The sequence below is a fragment of the Haliaeetus albicilla genome, chromosome 23, assembly GCF_947461875.1.
Source record: "Haliaeetus albicilla chromosome 23, bHalAlb1.1, whole genome shotgun sequence".
Classification (NCBI taxonomy): Eukaryota; Metazoa; Chordata; class Aves; order Accipitriformes; family Accipitridae; genus Haliaeetus; species Haliaeetus albicilla.
Window position 1 is genome coordinate 20,485,033 of NC_091505.1, and position 25,101 is coordinate 20,510,133.

General features: G+C 35.0%; 1 long non-coding RNA gene across 1 annotated transcript in view; it reads left to right on the forward strand.

Moving 5' to 3' along the window:
- The window catches only part of LOC138690660 (uncharacterized), a 112,300-nt gene that overhangs the window by 83,182 nt on the left and 4,017 nt on the right, over nucleotides 1-25,101 (forward strand). The window contains exons 3-5 of the long non-coding RNA XR_011329418.1: nucleotides 5,026-5,130; nucleotides 10,966-11,082; nucleotides 12,038-12,117. This is a non-coding gene — a long non-coding RNA (uncharacterized lncRNA). The remainder of the gene's footprint in view (nucleotides 1-5,025; nucleotides 5,131-10,965; nucleotides 11,083-12,037; nucleotides 12,118-25,101) is intronic.

Here is a 25,101-nt window from a genome sequence, read left to right on the forward strand (position 1 = left end):
TGCAACCATGGGTTATACAAATGTGTCTACTGGAAGGCATGGAAAACTTACTGTAGCATATACTTTGAAATTTGCTCTTATTTATAAAATTGCAATCCAATTGCTTATTTTGCACTTACAAGGGGTACAAATTTTCTGATTCAGAAATGTGAAACTGACCTCAGGAAAACCTTATGTCCTTATTACAAACATTTAAAGTTGGCATTAATATTTATTCCAGTAATGTTGCTTCAAAGTATGGTCTGATGTTTTAATTTTGCATGACATTTGAGAAGCAGCATAGTCTAAGTGATTTTCTATAAATACGTTGACTTTATAATATTAAAGACTTTATTCTTTGGTGGAAGTTAATAGCACTGTTACCATGGAACACTTATTCCTTTAATTTCATGTAAATTTAAATTTTATGATGTTTGCTTCTCCAAGATTATATAATCCCTTTTTATTGAAAAGAATCACAATTATGCAAATGATGATATCCAAGGAGACAAGCAGCAATTAACTGCAAAAGACAGGCTGTTACCACAAGAGTTTACTCTCAATGAACATAACAGGACCTCCTTTAAAAGAAACCTTTATTTAAAGAAATCAATTTGGCATAGTTTCTAAAAGAAAGCAATTCATTCAGACAGAAGTTTCTAGTCTTAGGAGTATGTTCAATAGTATCTTTGGGTTTTTTTTCTTTTACTCTAAATGCATTATTTCTGTACATGGAAGATAGAAAGAGGAAAGCTTGAGCATCAGCATGGGCCCTGCTGGCTTTTCTTCTAAGAAAGCCCATAGAAGATTTGCCTTTCTACAGGAGGCTATTAATGAAGCAAAATAATCATCTGTAAGCAAGGAGTTATGCAGTCTGATAGTCACCAGTCACAGCTCCGGAAAGGTAAATTAATGCTGAAAAGAACTGTGTGGATTACTACTAACCTCCCTACAGAAGGCACTTATTTGGATCCAGCCATGTGCCATGCATTTCACTTACACTCCAAATGATGCCATAGTCTCCTGCGTGCTTTGGAATGCACTTTAAAATGTTCACAGATGGCTTGAGAACATACTTAAGAGCTATCTCTCCTTGGATATCTTCCCTGTGCTTGATGGGAGAGTTGTGCTGCTTCAGATATGGGCAGAATTGCAACTGTAGGCAGTGTATGTGCTGTTATGTATTAGAATTAATTTTGCTCTCCCAGTTTCTTGTGTAGTGAACTAAGCTGTGCTGGACGAGGAGGAAATAGCAGCTGGTTTCTGAGGGGAAAAGGTTTTTTCCTCAGTAACTTTGATACTAGGAGCTGTTAAGGAGCCTCAAGGGAGATTGTGGAAGAGAACATAGGAGTTGAAGGTGGGATTTGAGCCCATCAGAGAGCAAGCAAAGTGTGTCAGAAATCACAGTGTAGCACAGCTGCAAGAGCAAGCCTCATGCATGAGCTACCAAAATCCTCTCTGCCACTGCATGCTAGGTAAAACATGTAATACCAAATGTATTTTCCCTTGTGTCTTTACAGATAATAGGGAGATGTGAATAAAATCTGGGACTGGGGCTACATCCTCCACAAAAAAAAACAGAGGTACTTTTTGTCCTCTACTTTCTCTTCCAGTGAAATCAGCTGAGAGAGCAGCCTGGGCAGGGATCCATCTGAATTTAAGGAGGGCTGTGGCTTCAAACACAGTTGTTACAGTTGTGCACAAGCTCAGGGAAGTCTAATGGCTGCCAAAAGTCTGAAGAGTGTCAATAGATTCTGTGTGCTTTAAATCACAAGAACTGTCAGAAAGCTTCGTAGCTATAGGTAATTGTGATTAGTGCACTTGGGAAAATATTTTTTTCATTAGTGGCTTTCCCTCAATGAAAGTCAAAGATTAAATAAAAAGCTTCCCCTGCCTAAAAAAGGAAAATAATTTTCAGAATTTGTCTGATAACTGTAAAATATAGACACCTCATTTTATGAGTTTTATTTGCTCTTCTCAAAGCATTTAATGAATGTGTTAAATAATAGGTATAGTAAACATTTAGCTGTCACATTTTATAGGTAGGTCAACACTAAAAATAGAGATATTCAGTGAACTCTACGTTGAATCCCTTCTTGTACATGGCTTTTATCTGTAATAGTAGTCATACAGATATGAGATTGTGTACTGGACAATTACCTACCCTGAATATCTTGAACAGAGACAGTATCAACTTGGAATAACAGAGTTCTTTTTTGTTGTTTTTATCAGTTTAAGTTTTTTTTTCATGCTTTGGAATAACACTCATGTAAAAGGGTTACTGTTGTTTTAGAGATGAATGTCAGACAAGCACCAATAATGCGGGTGATACGTTTTCCTGATACATTATGTTGTGGTTAAGATACAACAGTGAGGACCACAGACAGGAATTTCAGAATGGTTTTGATACTGCAAAAGGGTTGTAATAAACAGGGTGCAGGAGCAGGGGATCACTGGCATTTCAGTGCAGTGTGAATGTAAAGTCATGGAAAGGTGTTGACCTCTAAGCTTTTATTATATTTATGTTACTCCTGTACACTCCCAAATGCTTTGCCCCAAGATTGCTAATACCTCATGGCTGGCATTAAAAGCATTGCAACCTGGACAGTGTCTCTTTTAAGTTGGGTGACTATATTTTCTTCAGTGAATATTACGTATAAGGAGTGGGCTTGACCATGTCTTTAAAAAGTAACACACTTCGGAGGTCATGTATGATAACATATAGAAAGGTCAAGGTGAAACAGTTAACCAGACAGATGGCTTTTGCCCACCTAAGTGTAGTTTGGAATTGGCTTTCTCAAAAAAAGATTATTTTTGTGTGTGTGAACTAAGTAAACCTGTAAGACAAACTGCCTGAAAAGCCAAGTTTCAATAGGTTGGAATTTACTCTGTTTATGCTTTATTAATAAAAAAATCAAACCCCAGGCAGAAAGTGAGTGTTGATGATGATCACTTTGTAATGCCTGTACAGCAAAATGAGAAAATCAGCTATCAAGATACAAAATAGGCTGAGGCAACAAAAGCATCTACTTCTGTTATTGCATTGGCTCAAAGTATAATGTTTCAGCTTCTTATTTATTTAAGACTGAATACAGAGGACCAAAACCACTTGTAATTAAATAATAAACTTTGGAGAAATTGATATAATGCACAGAAAATCACTGAGCGTTTTAAATATAACTAGATTTTTTTAACTGATATTCACTTGTGAGGAGTCCCTGTGTAAGTTATCTATGGAGATGTATTCTAAATGTTACAACTTTAATAAAAACATAAAACGTAACCATAATTTTGATCTCTATGCTGATGTAAAGGTTCTAGGGAACAAGAACCTTAAGATTAGTGAAGACGAGAAGAAAAGGTTAACATTTGTGGAAAGGTTGTTTTGAATTGTACAAGAAATGTATAATACTTGAAAAAGGTATTTATGTGATTGATGTGCATAGCATTCAGCTAAATATTATATCCAGATCTTTTTCTAAGAACTCTGTTGGTACACGTATGTGTCTTGTCTAATTTCACTCTTTCAATTTACAATGACACAAGTACTCTTCTTTTCATATATTCTAGGTAGTACACCAAAAAATAATCCTCAAATCCATAAACCTCTAAAACCGTAGCTCAATATACTGTTGGTTTGGAGAGAAGATCTTGATAAAATTACTTATAATATTTTAAAATTTTTGAGGCAGCAGTCAGTGAAATACATCCTGTAAGTAGTAGTCACTGCAATAATTAATTTATATAGCTATTAGCTAATCTGTACTTGCTTTCTGAAATTTCTTCTCCAATATGGAAAAATTATCTCTCCCAGCTGGTTTTAATTTTTTTTCCAGCTAGATTCAGAGATTGATTTGGTTTTAATTCTTCAGAAATAGTTAACAGAATAAAAGGGAAAATATAAAGTAGCTATGTAGTAGGAGCACCTATGTTTTTGCACATTGTACAACTGGCATCACAGAACTGAACTACATTTAATGTATTTAATGGCATTTCTGAATCTTTGAGATAAAATGATAATGAATGGTCAGTGGAGTTTTGAGGGGTTTTCTCCACCTGCATCTCATCTTTCATTTAGCTAAAATATCATTAAAAAGGGACGATTGCATTGAACATCTGTACCAGCAAAACATTCCGCACCGGGAATCTTGTGTAAGGAAGCTGTGAAATTTCAAGGCTATTTCTCCATTTTTTTCCTTTTGGTATTTCTTAATTCAACAGGGATCAAAAGAAGTTATTGCCAATATTGCACCTCACTAGCTGACACCTGTCATACTTCTAGGAAAGCTTTAGCAGGGTTACAGTTTAACATGCTACAGCATCTTATTGAGGCTTCTTCTAGATTAGACATTTCACAAACAGTTATTTTTTTTCCTTCCAGAGTTTCAGTAGCGTATGAAACATAACTAGGATGATTGGTATGATAGAATTATCCAAATTGTTTCAAAGGAAACTTGTCAAAAAACCAAACCAAAACAAAAAACTCTCAGTTAAATAAAAAGGCCAATTCAACAGTCAGATGAAGGAGGCTGAAAAGGTTTTTTAGAAGGGACACACTTTAGGAGAAAAGAAAAGCTGAGAAAAAATCCACATATGAACATGCAACATTGCATAAATGCAACATTTTTTTCATGTTCAGTACCTTGGTTCCCCTAAAATTTATGTTTCTGAACTCCAAGGAATTTATCTATACTGAATTCTTTGAAATTTGAAGTTCATCCAGCACTTCATATTATTTTGGGGTGTAAAATATTTGTTGGCAATACAAACTCTTGCTTTGAGACCAAGAATCATTTTTACATTTGTTTACAAAACCTATAGGAGGTTTTTGTACCAAAGTCTTTCTGAAGATCTTAGTTTAGAAATAGTGAAATACCCTTGGGTAATAGAGTCAAATGGGTGATATTCACATGGCACAGACTTTAATGAACAGAGCAGAAGAGAGAGGAGATATCAAACACACAGGCAAGCCTTAGGAAGAGTTAAAAAGCACAGACAATCTGCTGAACTAACACAACAGTATTTTCTGTTCTGTTTGTGCAACAGGAGATTGTGGGGCTTAGTGAGAGAGACTGAGAAGACTGTACAGAGAGTTACTGGTGAACTTGCTCCAAAACACCTACAGATGGTGAACAGTCCAAAGCTTTGCACGTATGATCTAAGATGAAATCTCTATTGTCTGATTTCTCAACTATTCTTTCTTGAAGTAAAAAGATTTTTTTTTTTTCCTTTAGATCTACTAATGACACGTTTTATCCCCTAAACCCAGAAAACAGGCACCAAAACCTACAGGAGTTAAGTATATCCCGGTATGAGAGCATTCTTAATATTTACTATAACAAATGTTTCAAGGAATGAGTCTGTATAAATAAATAATAATAAAATAAAATCCCCTCCTTCTCTCCCCCCCCAACCCTGAGTGCTGTTAGAGTTAGGGACAAGGAACTACTTTTATTCTGTGCAGCAGTTCACTCAAATTTATTTACTGTTAAGAGAAACTTGACCCTTTACAAAACACTCCAAACCACATATTTGTGTTTCATTAAGTGTCTTATCTAGACAGATTTTTTTTTATTTTTAGTTTGAAACATTATTTGTTTCAAATATTATGACATTGTACTTATAAAAATTGTTCTAAAAAAAGGCGTATGAGGTACCAAACATTTACCATTCCCTCCATTTAGCTTATCTGGCGCTCCTATTGCTACAGCTGTGAAGGGACACCAGACTGTTATGTGTGGCCAAACCCAAATGCTCAAGATTTGAGAAATCCCTCCCTAAATTTGTCAGGCTGAGATTTCTTTCTCAAATCCAGTATTCTTAAGTGCTTATACTTGTTTATTAAACACCCCTAATAAATTAAACGAGGCAAAACCAAGCCCATGCTGAAGGCAATGGTGCAGAAAAATACTCTGGAAAGCTTGAGCAAAAAGACTGAACTTAAGAATATGTGGTAGATACAAAGTTGTATGAAGTTAGGAGGTAGGAAAGGGAAAGTCAAAGAGGAGTGATGAAATAGAAAACAAGTAATTCCTGAGTATAACCTGAAAATGCTTCAAAGTAAAAAAAAAAAAAAAAGTGTAAAACTAAAAGCTATCTTATATAAATGTAATAAAAAATTGACTAAATAAAAAGATATAAAAGATGAGAATGTTAGTTTAAATGTATATAATTTATAAATTTTTCCAGAATTATTTAGGGGGAAAATACAGCATCTATGATTTTCATATCAGTGTCTAAAAGAGGAAATAGGAACTTCTATATTCAGCGCAGTCCCAGTCGTTTCTTCTAGGCTTTTGATCGTGGTATGGAAATGTAGCTTGTACTGTCTTTGTAGGATTACTTGTAGATGGCTGGCTGAGTTTCAAGTCCTTCTTCTCTTGGGAAGTCAAGTCTTTTCCAGCTTCCTAGTAATTAAAAAGAAAAAAAACAGACTCCCACTGTGAAGGTATGGCATATCAGCAGAATTTTTATAATGCTGGAACAGAATGATTTCATAAGCTTTGGAAGGACAAAAAAAAAAAATCAAGTTGGTGCTTTGGTTCTTCATTAGATCATATTCTCTAGCTACTGATTGCATTCTGCTGTGGTTGTCATTTTGTAACTCTGAGCTTGAGCCTTTGTATGAGAATGTGTATGGTTATGCGTTAAAGTCCATTTCTTGGAGAACAGCTTGCTTTCTGTATCTCAGCTGTATTTTACTTGAAAAGATAAGTACGTTTTTATATTTTTAAGCTTCTCAGTTTTGTTGTCTAGTTTACAAGTCAGTTCTCTGTGTTCTTCAGTCTTCCTTAAAAGTATATGAACTAGTTATTCTGAATTCAATAATAGAGTACTTGAGGTGTGGCTATTCAATCTTTAGTTTATATAATTTAATAAAAAAGGAGATAAAAGGGCTCTCTGGACAGCAGAAAAACACTGGTAATTATGATAATTCAGAAAACACATGCTATGGGTTAATCCTACTGTCACAAATTACTGTAAAGAGTCATGAGCCTGGAAAGAAAATACAGGCAATCTCGTATGTGACTGAAGTCTCCAAAGAGAATCTCACTGTAGTGCTATATACATTGTACTGGATCCAAAATACACAGGTGGTGGTGGGTTATAAATATAGCCAGAAAGATGTGCAGCTAAGTCTCTGCTGCAATGCCAATTTATATTGCTGTCTGTAGTAATCACAATTCACAATTTGGACCAGGGGGGAAAAAAAGTGTTTTCAAAAGAGAGAATAAGAAATCCCAGAAGAATGAATATTCCATCAGGCGAATATAATGAGATGAAGTATTATATTTATATTTGTATTGAATTTCTGCTGTGAATTGCTACAAGTTTACGGCATCATGTAGAACTTCATGTTTCTTTACCTGTGAAGGTGTTTGGGTGTTTAGGAAGGTTTTTGTTCTCAGTTGCCTTTGTTTCTGTAGCATTAGTTAACTTTGTCTAAATAAGTTGGCTCTGATTTGCCAAGGACTTGCAGCTCTCATAGCTACAGGAATAATCCAGACCACAGACAATCATTTAGGAAGCACGAAAACATTTTCAAACTGGTTTGTAATGTTTTTACATCATCTGTATCCTCCTCTCCGAAATGTTCTTTTCTCCATGCCACAGTGCTCAGTGTAAGGTGCTGCTTAAAGGAAAGGACTTTTTCCATGGCTCAGTTTTGACCCTTGAAGCTGTGGGTCTTATGGATATCAGGTGCTGTATATGCTATTTTTGAGAAGTGGTCTGAAATCAGATAATCTTATTATACAATGCTGTTTTCTGAAGATTGGCTTAAAAACCCTGTTATCATCTAGTCCAGTATGCTGGACTAGAAATGCTCTCTGAAGTAACACACTCATTTAAAAGTAAAGTAAATTAAAAGTAAGAGAAACATTTCCCTTCTCTGGAATGAGAAAGCATAAAGAAACAGGCCAGAATGTCATATCTAGTATAGGCAGCTACCTTACATGAGGAACAACAAAGAAATAGATGGGATAAAGAGAGCAAAAATGAATGAGTTTTACTAATTTATTTCATCTTCCTGGCAGCAGCATTTGGACCTTAATATTTAAAACAACACCTGTAGTAGAACTCATTTAGAAACAAAAATAATAAATGAATAAGCATAATACTGTTAAAGCAATAGATATGCTGTGTAGGGTAACACATACAGATAAACACATTCAAAGCCTATGATTGTCTTTTTTGTTTTCATAACTGTGTGCGGTGTGTGTGACATCTAAAGAATTATCAAACAAAAATGAAAAAGAAAATAAATAGCCATTAACATAGGAAAAATGTGTCTGTTTGGAGATGCTGGAAATGCTACAAATTAAGAGATTCATAGTCTGAGTTGCCTAAGGTCATCTTCCCCAGTTAAAATACTGCCTTTATTTCCCCCTCCACCAGAAATAGAGGCAGGTGCTTTCTTTTCCCTCTATATGTTTATGTAGAGGCAAAATTTAGGAATTTCCCAATGGCTTACATTCTCTCTATTCATTGATACATTTTCTTATTTTAATAAGGCTTTTGAGACTTTCAGAGAAAGCTGGTAGAAAGTTAGATTCTCTTTTCTGTTTTGAACATACAGAATTAATTCTACAGTATCCAAAAGGGGGTTGGGGTTTTTTTTGGTTTGGGTTTGTTTTTTATTCTTTTAATCACATCAGTATCAAAATGATTGCCTGTGGTGTTTGGTTTTGGTTTTTTGGTTTTTTTAAGAAGACATGTTCTACTTTTTATGCCCATAAAATATTGTCCAAACTTTGTGAGAAACAAAGCAGTTTGGGTTATTTTCAGTTTCATTAAATCACTGTCAGTTAGCCTTTGATAATTGAGGTTTTTTTTAGTACTGCTCCTATTTTTTCATTTTAGTGGATTTCTAATGTAAGACCCTATTGACTAGAAAGGATCATTGGAAAGTCTAGACTGAAAAAAAAAAAATTATAAGTGCATAAGACATTATTATGTTACTGAAGAACTCCCTCTCCTTCTGCTTGGGAACTTTCTAATGTCTTGGAAGACTCGTTCTGGTTTATATCTACTTGCTCTTCTTCCAACATCCTACTTCTTCTGGTATTTACTTCTCTGGTATCTATCACCCTCCTGAACTTGTAGGAACCCTACCTTTGTGAAGCCTTTATTTTTCTGGGATGAGCAAACCAAGAATTTCGAATCCTCACTAATTTAGCAGACTCTTTTTTCCTGACCCCCATGTTCCAGAACAACTTCATTTTACCATATTTTACAGTGGTATTAATTCTTCCCTATTTGTGCTTCAGACACCTCTGTGAGGTGTCTATATCTTTGAATAGTATTTTGAATTTCCTCAGCTGCATCCCACTGTTCTTCCTGGTTTGAGTTAAAGAAATGGAACGTTATCCTTTTCAGTTATTTACTTACAGCTGAGATTCTTTTTGTTATCCTTTAAGAGAATATCTTGAAACTTTTCTTGATCCCTTGTATTCATTTTAGTGATTTGTGGTAATTTTCCCTTGCATTTGTAGGTACAGAATGTTAACATATTTAAATTATTTCAAATGATTATGAAATATTTTCTTGTAGTAGGAAGATGTGTAGTGTACATGAAGATGCCATACAAAAGGTTTTACTAGCACTCGTTTAGGATGCTCACCAGAGCTGACTCATAAGTTTTGCTGTTTGTGAGTAATGCTTCAATCTCATACACCTGCTACTGTAGCTTTTGTGCTGTTCCACATCATTGTGCATGCTTTATGGCAGTAGTCTGAGCACAAGATTATGTGCTAGAAAACCCAGAATCCTGATGCATGTCATAGATCTAGCTCTGACTGGTTTGGATACAAATCCACATACTTGGAGCCCTTCTAATGAAAGACCAGTGCATACATTTTTTTAAAATAAGAAGCAGATTTATTAGTTAATAAGCATTCAAAAACATATGCTAGCTATCATAAATGATAACAAGAATTCGGCATCAGAATCTGCAATGACAAACTCAATATGATAACCACATTATGAAAGACATATAGTGCCATTCATTCAATCTTTATTCAAAGAGCTGAGCCAGGAAAGGTCCAAAGATGGTTGAAGGTCAAATGAAAAGTATGACTTTAATAAAATCATGATTTGAAAAACAAATTCTTGCTTGCTGAATAAAACATCTGCCTTTTATGTTGTGTCTGTATGGCCATAGAACACTGCTGTCTGAAGATGTTTAGTACTTTTAAAAATTATGAATCCTTTAGTCCTTCCAGGACTTGAGAATTGAGTTCCCATAGGGAACACTTTTAGACCACCAAGATTTTTGAGATGCGACTCAGTGGCTGTGATTAGGTTTACTTTTATCCATTTACCTCAACTTAATTTTTTTAAACCCTAACACAAAAAGTTTGAAAGTTCAAATATGAACAGTTACTAGCTATCAGCTTTATGTGCTCTTGTGTACATTCATTCTGGAGCAAATAACAGTTAAATAAATACAGTCAATTCATCCACCACAAGTAATCCATGTTTAAAAGTTTTAATAAGGTCAGGTATCCTTATGTTCTCCCAGCTGCAAAAATCTTGTGAATTAAATGTGAATGAGTTAATGTTGGTTTTGCTCAGTATCCTTGTGATCATGCAACTCATCCTCCAACAACAGTCTAAAGCTCATTCATAAAGTCTTACACTGACAGAAATGAAGGGTTTTTACAGGACTTTCTGATTTTACCAAAACATTTTAGGTTGACTGTCACCATCTGAGGAGCTTCACTGCAATGTCAAGCTAACTAAACATAAAGATTTTTCGTTTGCTCATCTCTCCAGGTTTTCAGTCATTAGAGTGGAAGCAGGAGGAGTATATGATGATGTTGATTGACATATATAGGAGAAAATGAATTCATTTAATGTGGAGGAGAAAGAGACTTAAAGTAGATTAATGACAGAGGAAAAGGACAACTTCATAAATTATTTGGAAAGTCTTGGAAATAGAACTATTTACTCTTTTGTTTTTCTTTTGTTTTTCTTTTTTTTTAGAAAAAATCTTTACAACTTTCTTGAATGATAGATATGAAATGGCAATATCTGATACTTCATGAGAGGAGGATGGTGAAGAATAACAAAGCAAGAGCAATAACAGAAAATAAGAGAAAGGTGTGGATTTTCTTTCCTATCTATTATCTGACAACTTCTGGTTTACTGTCACACTACATTTGTCTTCTAATAAACCAAGGTATTTTATTCACAAAAGCTGTTATTTTACAGTGTTAGGAAAAGGAGAATTTGCAGGTTTACATCCCTCAGTGAGAGAGAGAACACCACAAAGGGAGAGAGGCAGTCATCTACTTTCTCTAAAGAAACAATTTATTTGTTGTCTTATAATGACGAACTCCCATTCATCTCTTTCTGACCCTTTCTCTCCCTCTCTTTCTGTTCCTCCCTCTTCCCCCTTCTTTCCCTAAAGCTTTTGACATCTAATCCAATTACTTTGCAGTTTGACTTCTCCATGCCTCAGTTTTCCTTAGAGAATGTTTGAAAGTGTTGGGTTGCGTATTCTTTTGTGGACTGTCTAAAGAGTATCTGTGCTCTCCCTCTCGAGGAGAGTTTTGTGTCAGACACCCATAATGAATAGCAAAAGTCTGTCTTTGACAGGAATACATATACTGACCTTCAATTAAGCTGCAGGTTAAGACAATACTGGAAAATCAATAGCTCATTTTCTGTCTTTTGTGCTCAGATTTTGATGTTTACTAAGATAAAGGATGACAACGCTAAAGGCAGGAGTCTTTGCGCAACATCCATTGATGTTGCCACAGGCTCAAGGGCCAGGTATGGCCTAATCTTTGCAAAGCTTCCAAACACCAGTATGTCAATAGATATCAACTGTAGCTTTACACGACATCCACTATCTCTGAATTTTCATCAAGAAGTATCTTCTGTTCTCCTCCAGTGTTCCGACCCAGAGATTCACAGGAAGGGTCATAAGTAATCAAAACTCAGTTCATTGGATGTTAGTTACTGTGATGAAAATCTGTAGGGGCGTTGGGGAGGGCAAGTTTTGTTTACTATGCAGTATAAATCTACCCTGATAGCTGCTTCCTTGTCTCAGTTCTTTCAGCATCTATATGGGCACCCAGAAGGGAGAGGGGACATTGAACTCCACTTTTTGGCACATACCTGTCTGGCAAGGTAACTACTACCTCCAGCTAACATTTGCCTAATTGTACACACAATATCAATGGATTAATTAACCTGTGAGTCCAAAGTCAATGGTTCAAGGCAGGACCTTTCTTACAATGGCAAAAGATAAATAATCAGCCAAAAACTAGATAACTTTGTATGCAATAGGAGTAAACGTGTCTTAATTGACCTGTTTTCCTTTTCATTTTGACAAATTTTGCAATAACAAAACCTTACTTTTAATCCAAATATATTTTTTTCAAAGCAAAAATATGGAAATTTTTATATTTACAAGAAATACTACTTTAATATTATGACCATCTGTTAAAAATGCTTCTAACAGTGAAAAGGGAAGGACGTGACCCTGATGTGAACACATTCAGTCCTGGAGCTTCTCCCTATGCCATGTCAGGAGAGCTCACATGGTGAGGCTGTCTGCCAGGGAGAGATGCAGGGGAGGAGATCCAAGGAAGAAAAAGATGCAAATTGGAAGGACAGAATAGGAGGGGAGAAAGGCTAATTATCTGTCTCCCTCCAACTCCCTTTCCCCATCTACTGCTGTAATGACAAACTGTTTGACCTTAACTGTAGCTGGAAGTTATTGTAAGTAATACAGTGGATTTATCGTAGATGCATTCATGTGGGCAAACAAATAGAGGAAGCAAGCCAGATTTCAGTCATAAGAAATAAAGTATTTGCAAAGTACCAAAATGAAAATAGCTCCTTGTCCTAAATATATTTAAATTTTTACCTGAAAGATATTATTGTCAGTTCTTATTAAACCTTCACAAATTGATAACTCTTAATAAATTGTGTTCAAATAGAAAAATCAGATGTAAAATTTGAGCTTGGGAGAACAGTTTGATATGTTATGCCATGTTGTATTGCAAACATTCTTTGGCTTTGCCCTGATGTCTGCATTAGGCCTGCAAATTAAACGTTTGTTAGCATTCCATGTTGTCCTGGCTGGATGGAGGTGGTATTAACTAGCTCTGACTGGCATCCTCCAGCCCTTGACTAAAGATCTGGCAATTGTGACGTGAGACCCTGAAGCACAGAAGTGTAAAGGTCAGGAAACTTATAATGTCCCTTACAAGCTCCTGGAGGGACGATTCCCAGGAGACTGTCTGCCTGTTAAGTAGGAGTACAGAGAGAAGTGGAATAGTCATGTGTGTGAAGGAAGTGAAATGTGGCCATGTTCGTGTATATGAATAAGAAATCTTCCACTCATTCTGTGTTTTGTGCTGGATCCCAGAGCACCTTTTATTTTCTTTCACATTTTTGTAGGTTAGCATCTCTCCTTTCTTCAGGTCTATTTTTTGTGAGCCCTGCACATTGCATTCTAAAAAGAATAAAAAAGGGTACAATTCTCCCCAGGCGAGGTTTCTGCCTACCCAATAATCCCACTGACATGCTGCTTTCTGAGGCACTTGCTGTGTGTAAGTGCAAGATTTTACAGAGGCAGAGCAGCACAGGAGTGCTGGAGGCATTCTTCTAACGAGCTGTCCAGGTTACTTTCAGATTCTCTATTTTATATGCCTCCTTTATTCAGGAGAAGCCAAATCCTGGGATCTCCCTACCACTTCTTTCCATGCAGATTTTAAAGAGAGAAGAGCCTAGTTCTTTCTGGAACTTTTTCAGTCTTTCATTTTCAGTAGTAAAAGTAATAGCAACATGCCCTCATACATGAGCAATGAGTGTTCATATCTTTAATATTTGGTATGATGATTTCATTCCAAATAATTCACCAAGTTCATCTCTTATGTGACTGTTTTATTGTCTTTTTAAAAACTGAAAATAAACTCAGCTTTTTCATTGATCACGGAAAAGCAAGGAAGCAGAACTTAATATGTTGTTTTCTTCCTTTCCTACAAATCCTACAGTGATAAGTAGAGTAGAAGCATCTTCCTGTAGGAATATGAAGCCTGGCTAAAACTTTGTTTTGAGCCCTCTAAGTCAAATTTTTAATTTTTACTTTGCATGTTTCCTGACAATGTCCACAGCTGGTAGAATCCAAATATATTTCTGAAGCAGACATACAAGCAAGGATCTGTTTCCAATGTAGTTTAGCAACTGCAACTCAGAAAATAATAGTAAAGTCCTGTAAGGACAACTATTGAGGCTCTATTCCTTCCTCAGCTCAATGTGATTTTATGAGAGGTTCTTCAAAATGTGATTACAGCATTATACCGTGAATTTTGTATGAAACTATCATTACTTCCCTTAGAAGATGATTGCATAGATTAATGCTTTAATTCATCTTTTATACTGAAAGTAGATGAGCAACATAACTGGAATGTGTACTTGAAAATGGAGAAAAATGTATATGAATTTGAATTTTCTTACCGAGAAGTTTAATGAACCAGAGAAGCAATGATTCACTCAATAAATCGAATAAAGCTCTATTTTCCATAGATATCACCTGTTATTTCACTCTTCTTGAGGGAAAGAATTAATCTGGTCTTAAGGGGGCTGATATGGAAGGAAAAGAAGGATAAAGTGCATGCAAAGCTGGCATTGGAACTAACATTGGATTTATATTGTTCCCATGCAAAAAGTAAACAGCAAAAAACCCTGTCCAATAGACTTCTACAAATATGATTCTCCATGAAAACTGTATCTACTACAATTATAATTGAAGTTTGATGGATCTAAGTAGTTAATATGTTCACTATAAAATATTAAGTCTCTTTTTCTGGTTGTTGTTTATGAGCAGATTTAAAAAAAAACAACAAAAAACCAAAAACGTGTTAACAGTTTAAAAAAATCAAGTTTTTGAAATAATTTTGAACTCTAGAGATCACGAGTAGTTCAGTAGGTATTGACTGCTGGAGGTTGGGATTTTGTGGTAAATCAGATAAGTCCCACAGCATTAAGCCCTTCCAGCACAAACACTTTTGTGTGGGGGTTTTACTTTCCTTTTGCAAATACTGGTGCATAGTACTTTGAAATTAACTTTGCACAAATGTGCATGCCAATAAGTTAGTTGCTCAAATGTTCTTGAAAATCAAATACCCCAAAGGATGTAAGCATGGCCTAGGAGGACTGATTTAATAAAATCAGCTGAATATTCAGATATACTGTTTTCCTCAACAAAATTGTTATAGCACGGACAGAACCTTAATACTGACAATTTTGATAAGTACCTCTGTAACTCTAAAATGATGTCTGCCTAGGGGGCCTCATGCATTCAATCATAGCCAGCTTATGGGGAGATTTAAAAGAAAAAAAAAGAAAAAAAAAAAAGAAAAAAGGTGATTGGAAATAGCGTAGTTTACATGAAGTAAATATATCTCAGACGCTTAGAGCTTGAGTGAATGCACTTGCACTCGCTTCTGTGTCATTCCAAAGCCTTTGGAGTCCATCAAATGCAGCTTTCACTGTGGTTTAAGTAGCAGTGGTACAATTGCACATCTGCTCTCCAGCCCAGGCTCTGCACTGGATGAGGCAGTGAGAGTTTTTAGTTGGTTCTGATCATATCTTCTTGGAAAACCTTACTTTGGCATAGTAACCACTTCTGAAGTCCTGTTAGTTTGAAGCAAATGGCTGCCTTAGCTAAATTTGTGCTAATGTGTTCATGCCTTTACTCCAGCTGTGTTTTGCAATCTATGCATCTCATACATCTTTCAGCTGTGAGGCCTCCTGGAAAAGTCTCACTGAAGTCTCTTTCCCTCAGGATGAAAAGAACTTATCACTGAAGAGTACATATTTTATTCCCAGATCCTTCTGCTATTTCTTTATGTGTAAGGCATTTTAAAAAAAAAAAAAAAAAAAAAAAGATAATGCAATTTTTGAAAGTTCTCCTAAAAAATACTGAGTTTTGTGATGGTGAAATCTCAGTTAGCTCTGTGAATGGGATTCAAAGTACCAGTCCTTGACCAGGTCCATGATCCCAGACCTAATTTAATTTTCAGAAATCAGCTTAAGATGTCTAATAAAACGTAAAGATTATGTTTTAATGACATGTTGGTATAATTTGGCAGCTGATCTGACAGATCTGAGCGACCTGATCTAGGTGAAGATGTCCCTGCTCGTTGCAGGGGGGTTGGACTAGATGACCTTTAAAGGTCCCTTCCAACCCGAACTATTCTATGATTCTATCCCAATAGAGTTTTCACTAAATAGGATCCCTTAGCGTGTCCAAATTACATCTAGCAATGACAAAAATATAGGATTTGCCAGTACTATTCAGGGTGTAAAAAATAATGCTTAGTTATGAAATGGCAGGACATAGAGAGTTTTGGCTTGCTCTAAAACTGTGCAGTAGATTTTATTTTTCTTCATAGATGTCCAACATTTACAAAACGGGTTATCTGGAAATCCAAAAGTGAAGAAAGAATCCAGATACCTGATATATATATATATATATATATATGGTCTTTAAATTTGGTCTTTAATTAGCCTTGCATTGTGGTTTAATAGGATTTAGAAGTACAGCTTGAAGATGCCATTCAAATCCCTATATAATTAGTAAGCTTAAATTCAGATCAATATGCATTAAAATTTGGAAGTATCGTCAACAACTTTGTATTTAAGGTCCAGATATTAAATTAGTTCATCTCCACTGAAAGTAACCATAAGAGCTCTAAATTATGCTGGTATAATATTTCACTGGAGTCTACTTTGTCATTCAACATCTGGAAACTCCTTCTAAACCATTGCCATGTTTCCTGTATAGAGCTGAAAGCAATGTCAAAAATCTGGAAGTGTTTATTTATATCCTTTTCCTGTATCACCTTCTATTTGTCCCAAGTGGTTGTGTGGGAATGTAAATATGACCCCTCTATGCTGAACTTGGCAATTATTTGTTAAGGCTTCTATGAGTTTTAAATAGAAAGCTTGTAGAGAGCTTCTGTTGTTCAGCCCACATGCAACTGCTTTTTAACATTTCTCTGAAATGAAAACAGGGTTAAAATGAAATCAAAGACATTGTGGATACAATTTGTTCAAAAAACTTTCTAAGTGATGCTCAAGATCATGTCCTTTCATAGGAAAACTGTTCTTCAATATTTGTCATGCAAATTCACGCTTAACATTTTCAGGAGTGACCAACCAATTTGTTCTGGTACAGAAGGTTTTACCCATGATTTTAATTCATGTGTTGCCATCTAAACTGACACCAAATTAATGCCGATGTTCTCTGACCTCTTCAATTGCAATGCCAATTATATACTACTCCCATTAGAATGCAACTGTCTTCCACATCTGGAGCAATGAGGCTGTGAACAGCTTGGGGTAGTCTGGGCAGGGCATGATGTGCCACCATAAAAATACACTTTAACTATGGATTACGCAGGATCACACTTTCTTTTATTGAATTCTTGAAAAAAATTAATACGCATTTAGTGATTTTGTCAAAGCAACTTCTAAATTCTAGATGGCAGATTAATCTGGTACTGAGAACTGTTGGTTTTGCATTTTGTTATTTGGTGTCTGATACATGTCTGCTGTAATGAGTTCACACATGCTAAGAAATTAACCACCTTTTTAAACAGCAGTTGTGGCATTACTGGATGCCTTATGGATTACAATTCATAATTGTGCATCCATCTGGACTCGATGATCATTGTATGTCCCTTCCAACTGAAATAGTCTATTCTATTCTTTTCTATATCAATAGAATACTGTAGATGGCTGGCCTGAATCATGAAAACACATTCTTGCCATGATTAAATCTCTTTTAAAAGGAATAAGAAATCAGTGCCTGCAAATGTGGTATTTGCAATTTAGCGCATTAAGTGGGAAATTGGTATTGACGAATATGTATCTCAGAATAAATGGCAAATGTGTAAATCATCTTTGAAGAAGCACTGATGGCTCTTTTATTTCACTTCATACTAGGTCATCCATTTAGATTGATGGTTTTGTTCTGAGGCATGTTAGCCAATATGGTAACAGTTGCTATACTCTTTCTATAAGCATGTGCTTCTGAGAATCCTGCCAAAGATTATGAATTCAATTCAGATTGTCTGGGCTTTGTGATTTCTTTTTTTCTTTTAATGTCAACTGTTGAAGTGCCAATAAGGCATGACAAATGATGGTGGCTCATACATGTTCATGGCTAGAAATAATTTTACTGCTGAACTACTAACACATATCGTCAAAGAGATAGATGAAATAAGAGTAAGTACAATCTGTTTGTCAGAGTCCAGACATGGACGCAGAAACAGTTATGATTATGCAAAGACCTCTGAAGAGAGGCCATAAAAAGAATAGGCCATAACAAATACAAGAGTAGGCTTAGCAAAGAGAAGAAACAGCATGGATGAGCTGATTTTGTCTGGATTTTACTCTGAGTGTGTGTTTATGAATTAGTAGACTTTTATTCTTTAATTCCTACTTATGTGGTTGAAACTATCCTCAATTCTCTTAGAAGAGCTAAGCATTAGAGATCAGCCACATGCTAAAAGGTACAAAGGAACAAAACTGCTAGAAATAAAGTATTCAGCAGCTGTCCTCTAAGATGTTTTTGTACATTTTCTGTAATATCTGCATGGTAAATTTAGGCTGTTTCTGTGAGGTGAAATAGTAATTTGTCTTTGCCTGTGCTGTAGGAAAAAGGAGTGCCATAATCCTATACAGTACAGAAAAGTATTGAAGCAATTGTGATTACGCTTAAATGTAGTGCCAAAAGCCCTTTATGCCTGTAAGAAAATGAAAGTATCATGGTATGAATTTTCATTGCATGCTGCATTTACCAGGTGTTTTCCATTGTTTTAACTGTAATAAGGTGACATTGATATCCTAGATTTAAGGTTTTGGTAGTTCTTTTTACTGAATTCTGATGATCACAGCGAACAGTATTTGTACACTGAGTCCTACCAACCTGCAAGCATGTGGCCAGCTGACCACAGAACACATAGATGTTCCATACAAAAAATTTGAGTCTGAATGACCTTCTCCTGTATAAAAGACATAAGGATACTCCATAATGAGTTAAAGGCAAATGAGATTATTAGAATTATGTTCTCTATAAATAGCTGTAAAGACAGTGCCTGTATCTACAAATGTAACATTTCAATGCAGTTATATTTCACAGCTAGTTACTAAATTCCCTCATGCAAAATACAAATTAATAAATGGGCCTAAATATCACACTGCAGACCTCAGCAGAATTGTTCATATGTCCTTTAAGCATATTTTATTTGGAGGTAAAAAGACTATCCATTGAAATTTCAGCCATCACAGTATAAGTTCAGCATAATACTGTGAGAGCTTTCTTGTATTTTTGTTTACTATTACTGAGTATAACTTTGCTATGTATTATAAAATTTTTCTAAATTTTAAAGGTCAGAATGGAGGAGGAATGGTAAGACTGATAATAAGAAATTCTTGTCACTGTCAGGAGCATCAATATGACTTTACTGTTATGATGACCTGGAAAACAGGGATCACCATGTTAATAAATTTGCTGCGGGTGATTTGAGGAGGTCCTTATACAGAGACAGATCTTTTTTAGTATTGTTTCTAATTGTTGCAATATGTGTCCTTTAATGGCCCTTGTGTCATGCTTTGTTGTTTCACTGTGGCATATGTAAGAGCAGAATAAGACACCATAATCCAGGACTGTTGCTTATAATGTAATTTAAATTCAAGTGTTCTGGTGTTTGTGTTCTCTTTGTGAGTACAGGTCTCTAGTACATGTATGAAGTAAAACAATTTAAAATTCATGAGCAAGTGTACTTCCAATAATGTCCAATTACTTCATTCACTATTCACAGAAAATCACTTAGAAATATCTAAACAAGGAGAAACAGATTTGTACACAGTCCTTTCTTGAGCAGAATTACTGCCAGATGGAAAGCATATCTGGTCAAATCCTCACCTGTTAGAAACATTTCCAACAGCTAGAGAAGTATCTTCAAAACTATACTTGTTGCTCTACAATAAATTGTTTCATTTTTCTTTATTAAAACTATTCTGATTTCTTTATTTGTTTATCCTTTTATTTAGTTATCCTTGTATACTCTTAGATATTTTAGCGTTTGGATGTTGAGTTACTTTGCTAATTTCTTTGGATAAACTCTCATTGCAGATCCATGATCTGCACCTTTCGAGAAATATAAGTGTATTCTACCAGTATCATGGATGTATTAGTTTAGTCATTGTCCTTCTTTTAGCCTTTTATTTTATTGTTTACCTGGAACACAGTTGGTGTGCTTTCTGAGTGTAGTCTCACCATATTGAGCTTATCCTCCCCATTTGAGCTTCTTTTCTGCAAAGAGGAATAAAATAATTATTAATAAATTCAGCCTGTAAGACAGGGTCTATTAACTGGTTAATAAGTATCGGTTATGATAGTAGTATTGGTTACTACAAGAACTAGCTGTAAGATATCAGCATATCTTCAATCAGAAGACAAGTTGTCACTGAATAGTAACTGAGTCACATTTTTATGAACAGTACATCTGTATGGATATATTGGGCAGGTACATATACCTCTTAGTTTTTAACTGTATGACTACTGAATTAATCTCTCTTCTACCACTTTGAACAAGCAAACAAAAAAATCAAAGAATGGCTTTACAAAAGTACTGGAAAGCAGTTATCAAGATGTAAGATATACATGACATATAAAATGATGATTACATTTTCTAATATTTTCATCTCCAGAAAAATTGGGGGAAAAAATACAGCATAATTACTATATTTTATGTCACTACTGTATGTCACCTTACCTTATTTTCCTTAAATATACAATAATATTTTTTTTTGGTGTGTTTGGAAATCAATGGTATGCCTCTAGAAGACAAAGGTGTCTGTAGAGATACCTTATCTGCTGATATAAAGTATCTATCACACATTTATCTGAGAACTGCATACAGTGGGAAACTTATAACCATGATATTTGGATGATTAGAAAACTTCCTACAATTTAAACAGCAATTTTTTTCGTATTCTCAGCAGAGGTAAATCACTGTTAACTATAAACTATATTTGTTTCATTTAAGATAAGCTACTTTCAAGCTAAGAATCATTATCTTTTTCAGAAAAGGAATTTTATGACTTCTTTAAAAATTATTATCATATTTTAAACAATTATTTCCTTAGAACTACTTAGACTTGGTGGATTATTCTTGTTGCCAGGATAACCTTTAAGCCACTGATTCCCAAATTCATTGGATTATAGCCCATTATCTACCATCAACATTTCTCAGACTATCATGGATCCTTATCATAAAACTTTTAATTGAAAATGTTCCAACAGGGATGAGATTTGGAGGCCACCTGTGGAATACTCGGTAAGGTCTTGAAAACATAATTTGGTAACTACAGCCCTAAACTAAGACTCTTACAAATAAGAAGCCATTTGGCTAACAATGGATTTACTTGTAGCTTTGGGGCATTTCTGAAGTGATATGCTAAACTGACTCTCTAAAGCAATTAAATTCACTTCTAAAAAAATTAAGACTCACTCCCCAGCTGTCACGGCATAACCAGAAGGAAATGACTATCATGGGAAAATGAAACTCTTACCTCTCCTGGGCTTTTCTTCAATTATACGTTGGCATGTCATAGGAAAGACACTTGCTGAAATTTATGAAGTTTTATTCAAATTTACCTTGTTTTTTAATAACACTTTGAAAAAATTGCAATTTATTTGTGGAATTGGACTCCAAGCCCCACTGTAAATCATGTTGTCTATTTTTTTTGTATGTGTGTGAATTTGTTGAGTTACAGTGTGACAGACAACATTTGGTTGAGTTCTTTGTTCGACATTTGCATCTTATCTCTTTTATAAAGGAGCAATCAGGCAAGGTGACACTGTCTGGAGAGGGGGAGATGGTGCCTTTCCTGGGCAAACACTGAGAGTTGTCTGGGGAGATAATGCCAGGCAGAAGAGAGAGACAGGGTCATAACAGCAAGCTGGGCACTCACAAAGGATCTGTAGACTAAGCAGTGTAGGGAACAGATTTCCAGGCCTTGACAACCTTCTAAATAACCTTCCTTGATCAGCAGAGATTATTAAGATTTTGCCACTATTCAGAAAGGTGCATAATAGACTGAAATCCACCTGCAAGCAGGGATATATCTGGGCACTTGTATTTAAGTTGCTTTTATATTTCTACCTGGGCTTACTTAGCTATTTTGAATTTTCTCTATAAAAACAAATATTCTAATTTATTTTCTGATAAAATCTAACTTTTGAGTTAGGTAAATGTCTTTTAGTCTTTTTTTAAGAAGAACAACATCGAGGCAACTACCCTAGAGGACTTAGTAATTTAGAGTTAAGTTGCTGTGAGTTTTTTCCTCCTGAGTAAATATCTGTTGATAACATTGATGAAAAAGCAAGGAAAACTAACTCAAAATACATTTAATAATTTGTGATATAATATTTTATGAAGTCATTAATATAGAAAAATGTGTAAACCTGAAAATTTTCAGTTATATCTATTTTTAGACCACATTCAGGGTTTTGGTTGGTTTGTCGGTTTTGGTTGTTTAAACAGTGGTAGCCTTCATAGTAGTTCACTGAGAAGTGTGGTGGTTCTTTTATTTTGATTCTGTTTGACTAGATCAATAGAAATCATCAGGTTTCAAAATTTGCAGTCAGTGATATTCACACAGAAGCAGAGCTGAAGTTTTTGGTATGTGGAGTATAATTGACCTACACTATCAGTCTCGCTTCCTCTAAAATTGGGCTCAAAAGCTCAGATTTAGTGGTTTTTCAGTTTATCTACCTGTGATTTGATTGGTGCTTCTGGTTCTCATTTTGCTAAATTTTTCTTTCAATTTCCCCTTGCCACCATGGTACTGTCATACAAGAACAGCATTTTTATAATAGAAACATAGCCTTCTGCAAAGATATCAGACACAAGTTATATGTAGGTATACATCTCAACAATGATCTGCTTTTATATGAAATGATAGAAAAAAAATTTAATCTTATGAGTCGCTCACCCATGTTAAGCAAAAAACATATAATTTCATTGTTTTTCTCAGTTTAGAGATGAAGGTTGACCATGCTTTGTTCTTTGGAAGACTTTCTTGAATTGCCATTGATCAAGACAAAGATGCTCATTCGTTACATCAGAATTCTTTAATACACCTGGTTTGCTTGTTCTAATCTGTTTTGCTCTGTTATGTTTGTAGCTACGCCTGGGTGTGTAGAATGAGGAGCTCATGAAGCTCATTATGCTTCATTTGATTTGAAAATTAAATTTTGCAATTTGAGAGTTGTAAACACTTTTGAGAAGCGTTGCTTCCTGTAATGGAAAACAACAAATTCCTACAGCGTTGTTAGGAAATAAATTTGTATCATGAATCTTTAATAAGTCATTCAATATGTTGTGCCCTTGGGCTCTTGATACACCAGGAATTGTACCTGTATTCTGGAAAAAATGTGCAATATGGAAATATTTTCTCCGTTTCAAGAGGTGTAACAATTTAAATCTTATTAAGTTTGTAATAAGCCACAGCTATTTCAGCCTTTTCTTCTTGCAATAAAGCTTCTCAAAGACAGATAGCTTTCTGTCATGTCTGTTTCCCACCACTAAAACTTGGTATGTTTGTTTCCGCAGTACCAAAAAGAGAGCACAATACTATTAGGTATCACACTTTCCAGTATATATTGCATATATTTTCAGTATCCTTTAGGGTCTTTGGTTGAGTTAGTTATTATTGAATCAGACTTTCAAGAGGCTAGACACTGGATAGTCTCCTGCCCATGCACCTTCAAGCTATACATAAAGTATTTATTAGAAGAAAGCTGAAAAGAGAAGACCACATTCTTTTTCCAGAGGTCTAATGTAGAATTTAATGTATTATCTGTGGATAACAATACAATTTGTGCATAACAATATAGTGTACTCTTGCAGAGACTCTTTAAAGGATGCCCTTTTCTTTGAAAAAAAGCTGTATTTTGTGTGTGTGTGTTCATGTGCACTCACATTCAAGTATGTTATTTAGTAATTGGAATTAATAGATTTAAGAAAGTCTAACTGAAGTGTTAATTCTTTCAATACCTTTCATATAAAATGAGACCTGCTGTTTTTCCAGAAGTTTTTATGATGTTTACAGTTGGAAATCAGATAACTAAGTTATAGAGAAATTGCTTACCTGGAGTTAGAAGAAAGTATGGCCTATTTAAATAGCCTCTGGCTAAGTTTTCAGAAATCTAGATTCTTTTTCTTCCACTTCAGGAAGTCATTTCACCAGCCTGTTTCTGATTTTTTTTTTTATTTTATTTTTATTTGAAAAATAGGGATAACAGCAATATTCTCCTTTGGACTTTTCTGAGATTAAAATTCTTCAGGTAGAAGTTACTCTTAAAATAACTTCAGTATTTTTATTTATTCCATGGACACTGTTCCTTTCATAATAATCTATTAAAAAAAAGGAGGAAAGCACTCTCAGCAAAAAGAACAAAACTGTGACAAGCAGAAAGATAGGTATCAGTTGATTCTAAATCTTGCAATAATTGTATGTTCTGAAATTCACTGATGAAGGCAGGGGTGATCAGCAGTATTTCCCAGTTGCATAACTGGATTGTGTTTTGTCTCCTCTTTTTTTTTTTTTTTTAATACTCAAACTGGCATTATGGCATTCCTCAAACAGTTGCTCAGGTTATATGGTCCTAGTCCACTATCTGAATATTTCTGAACTCAGAGATAAGAAACATTCTTTAGGTCTCTATAGAAAAAGAAATTTCACATTTTTAAAATACATGGAACATAATTACTTTTCTTAATAAATGCATTCAGAGGGAAATTATTGACCATCAAGGAATCCAGGATCACTTTAGAATGAAATTTTAGGAGTAAAGAAAATAAAATATTTCAGGTAAAGGACAATTTCCTTTGAAAGTAATTGATTGGAGTGTCTTTGCAGATCTTCAAGCAGAGCAATAAGGATATTACCCAGTTAGAACCTTCCCTTAGCTCAGACGCAAAAAATCATTAACCATAACTTTTCTTCTCTCTAATTTACACATTTTACCTTTAGCATTATGTTTGACTTCAGCTCATGCTCAATAAGTTCCATTCTGTTGCA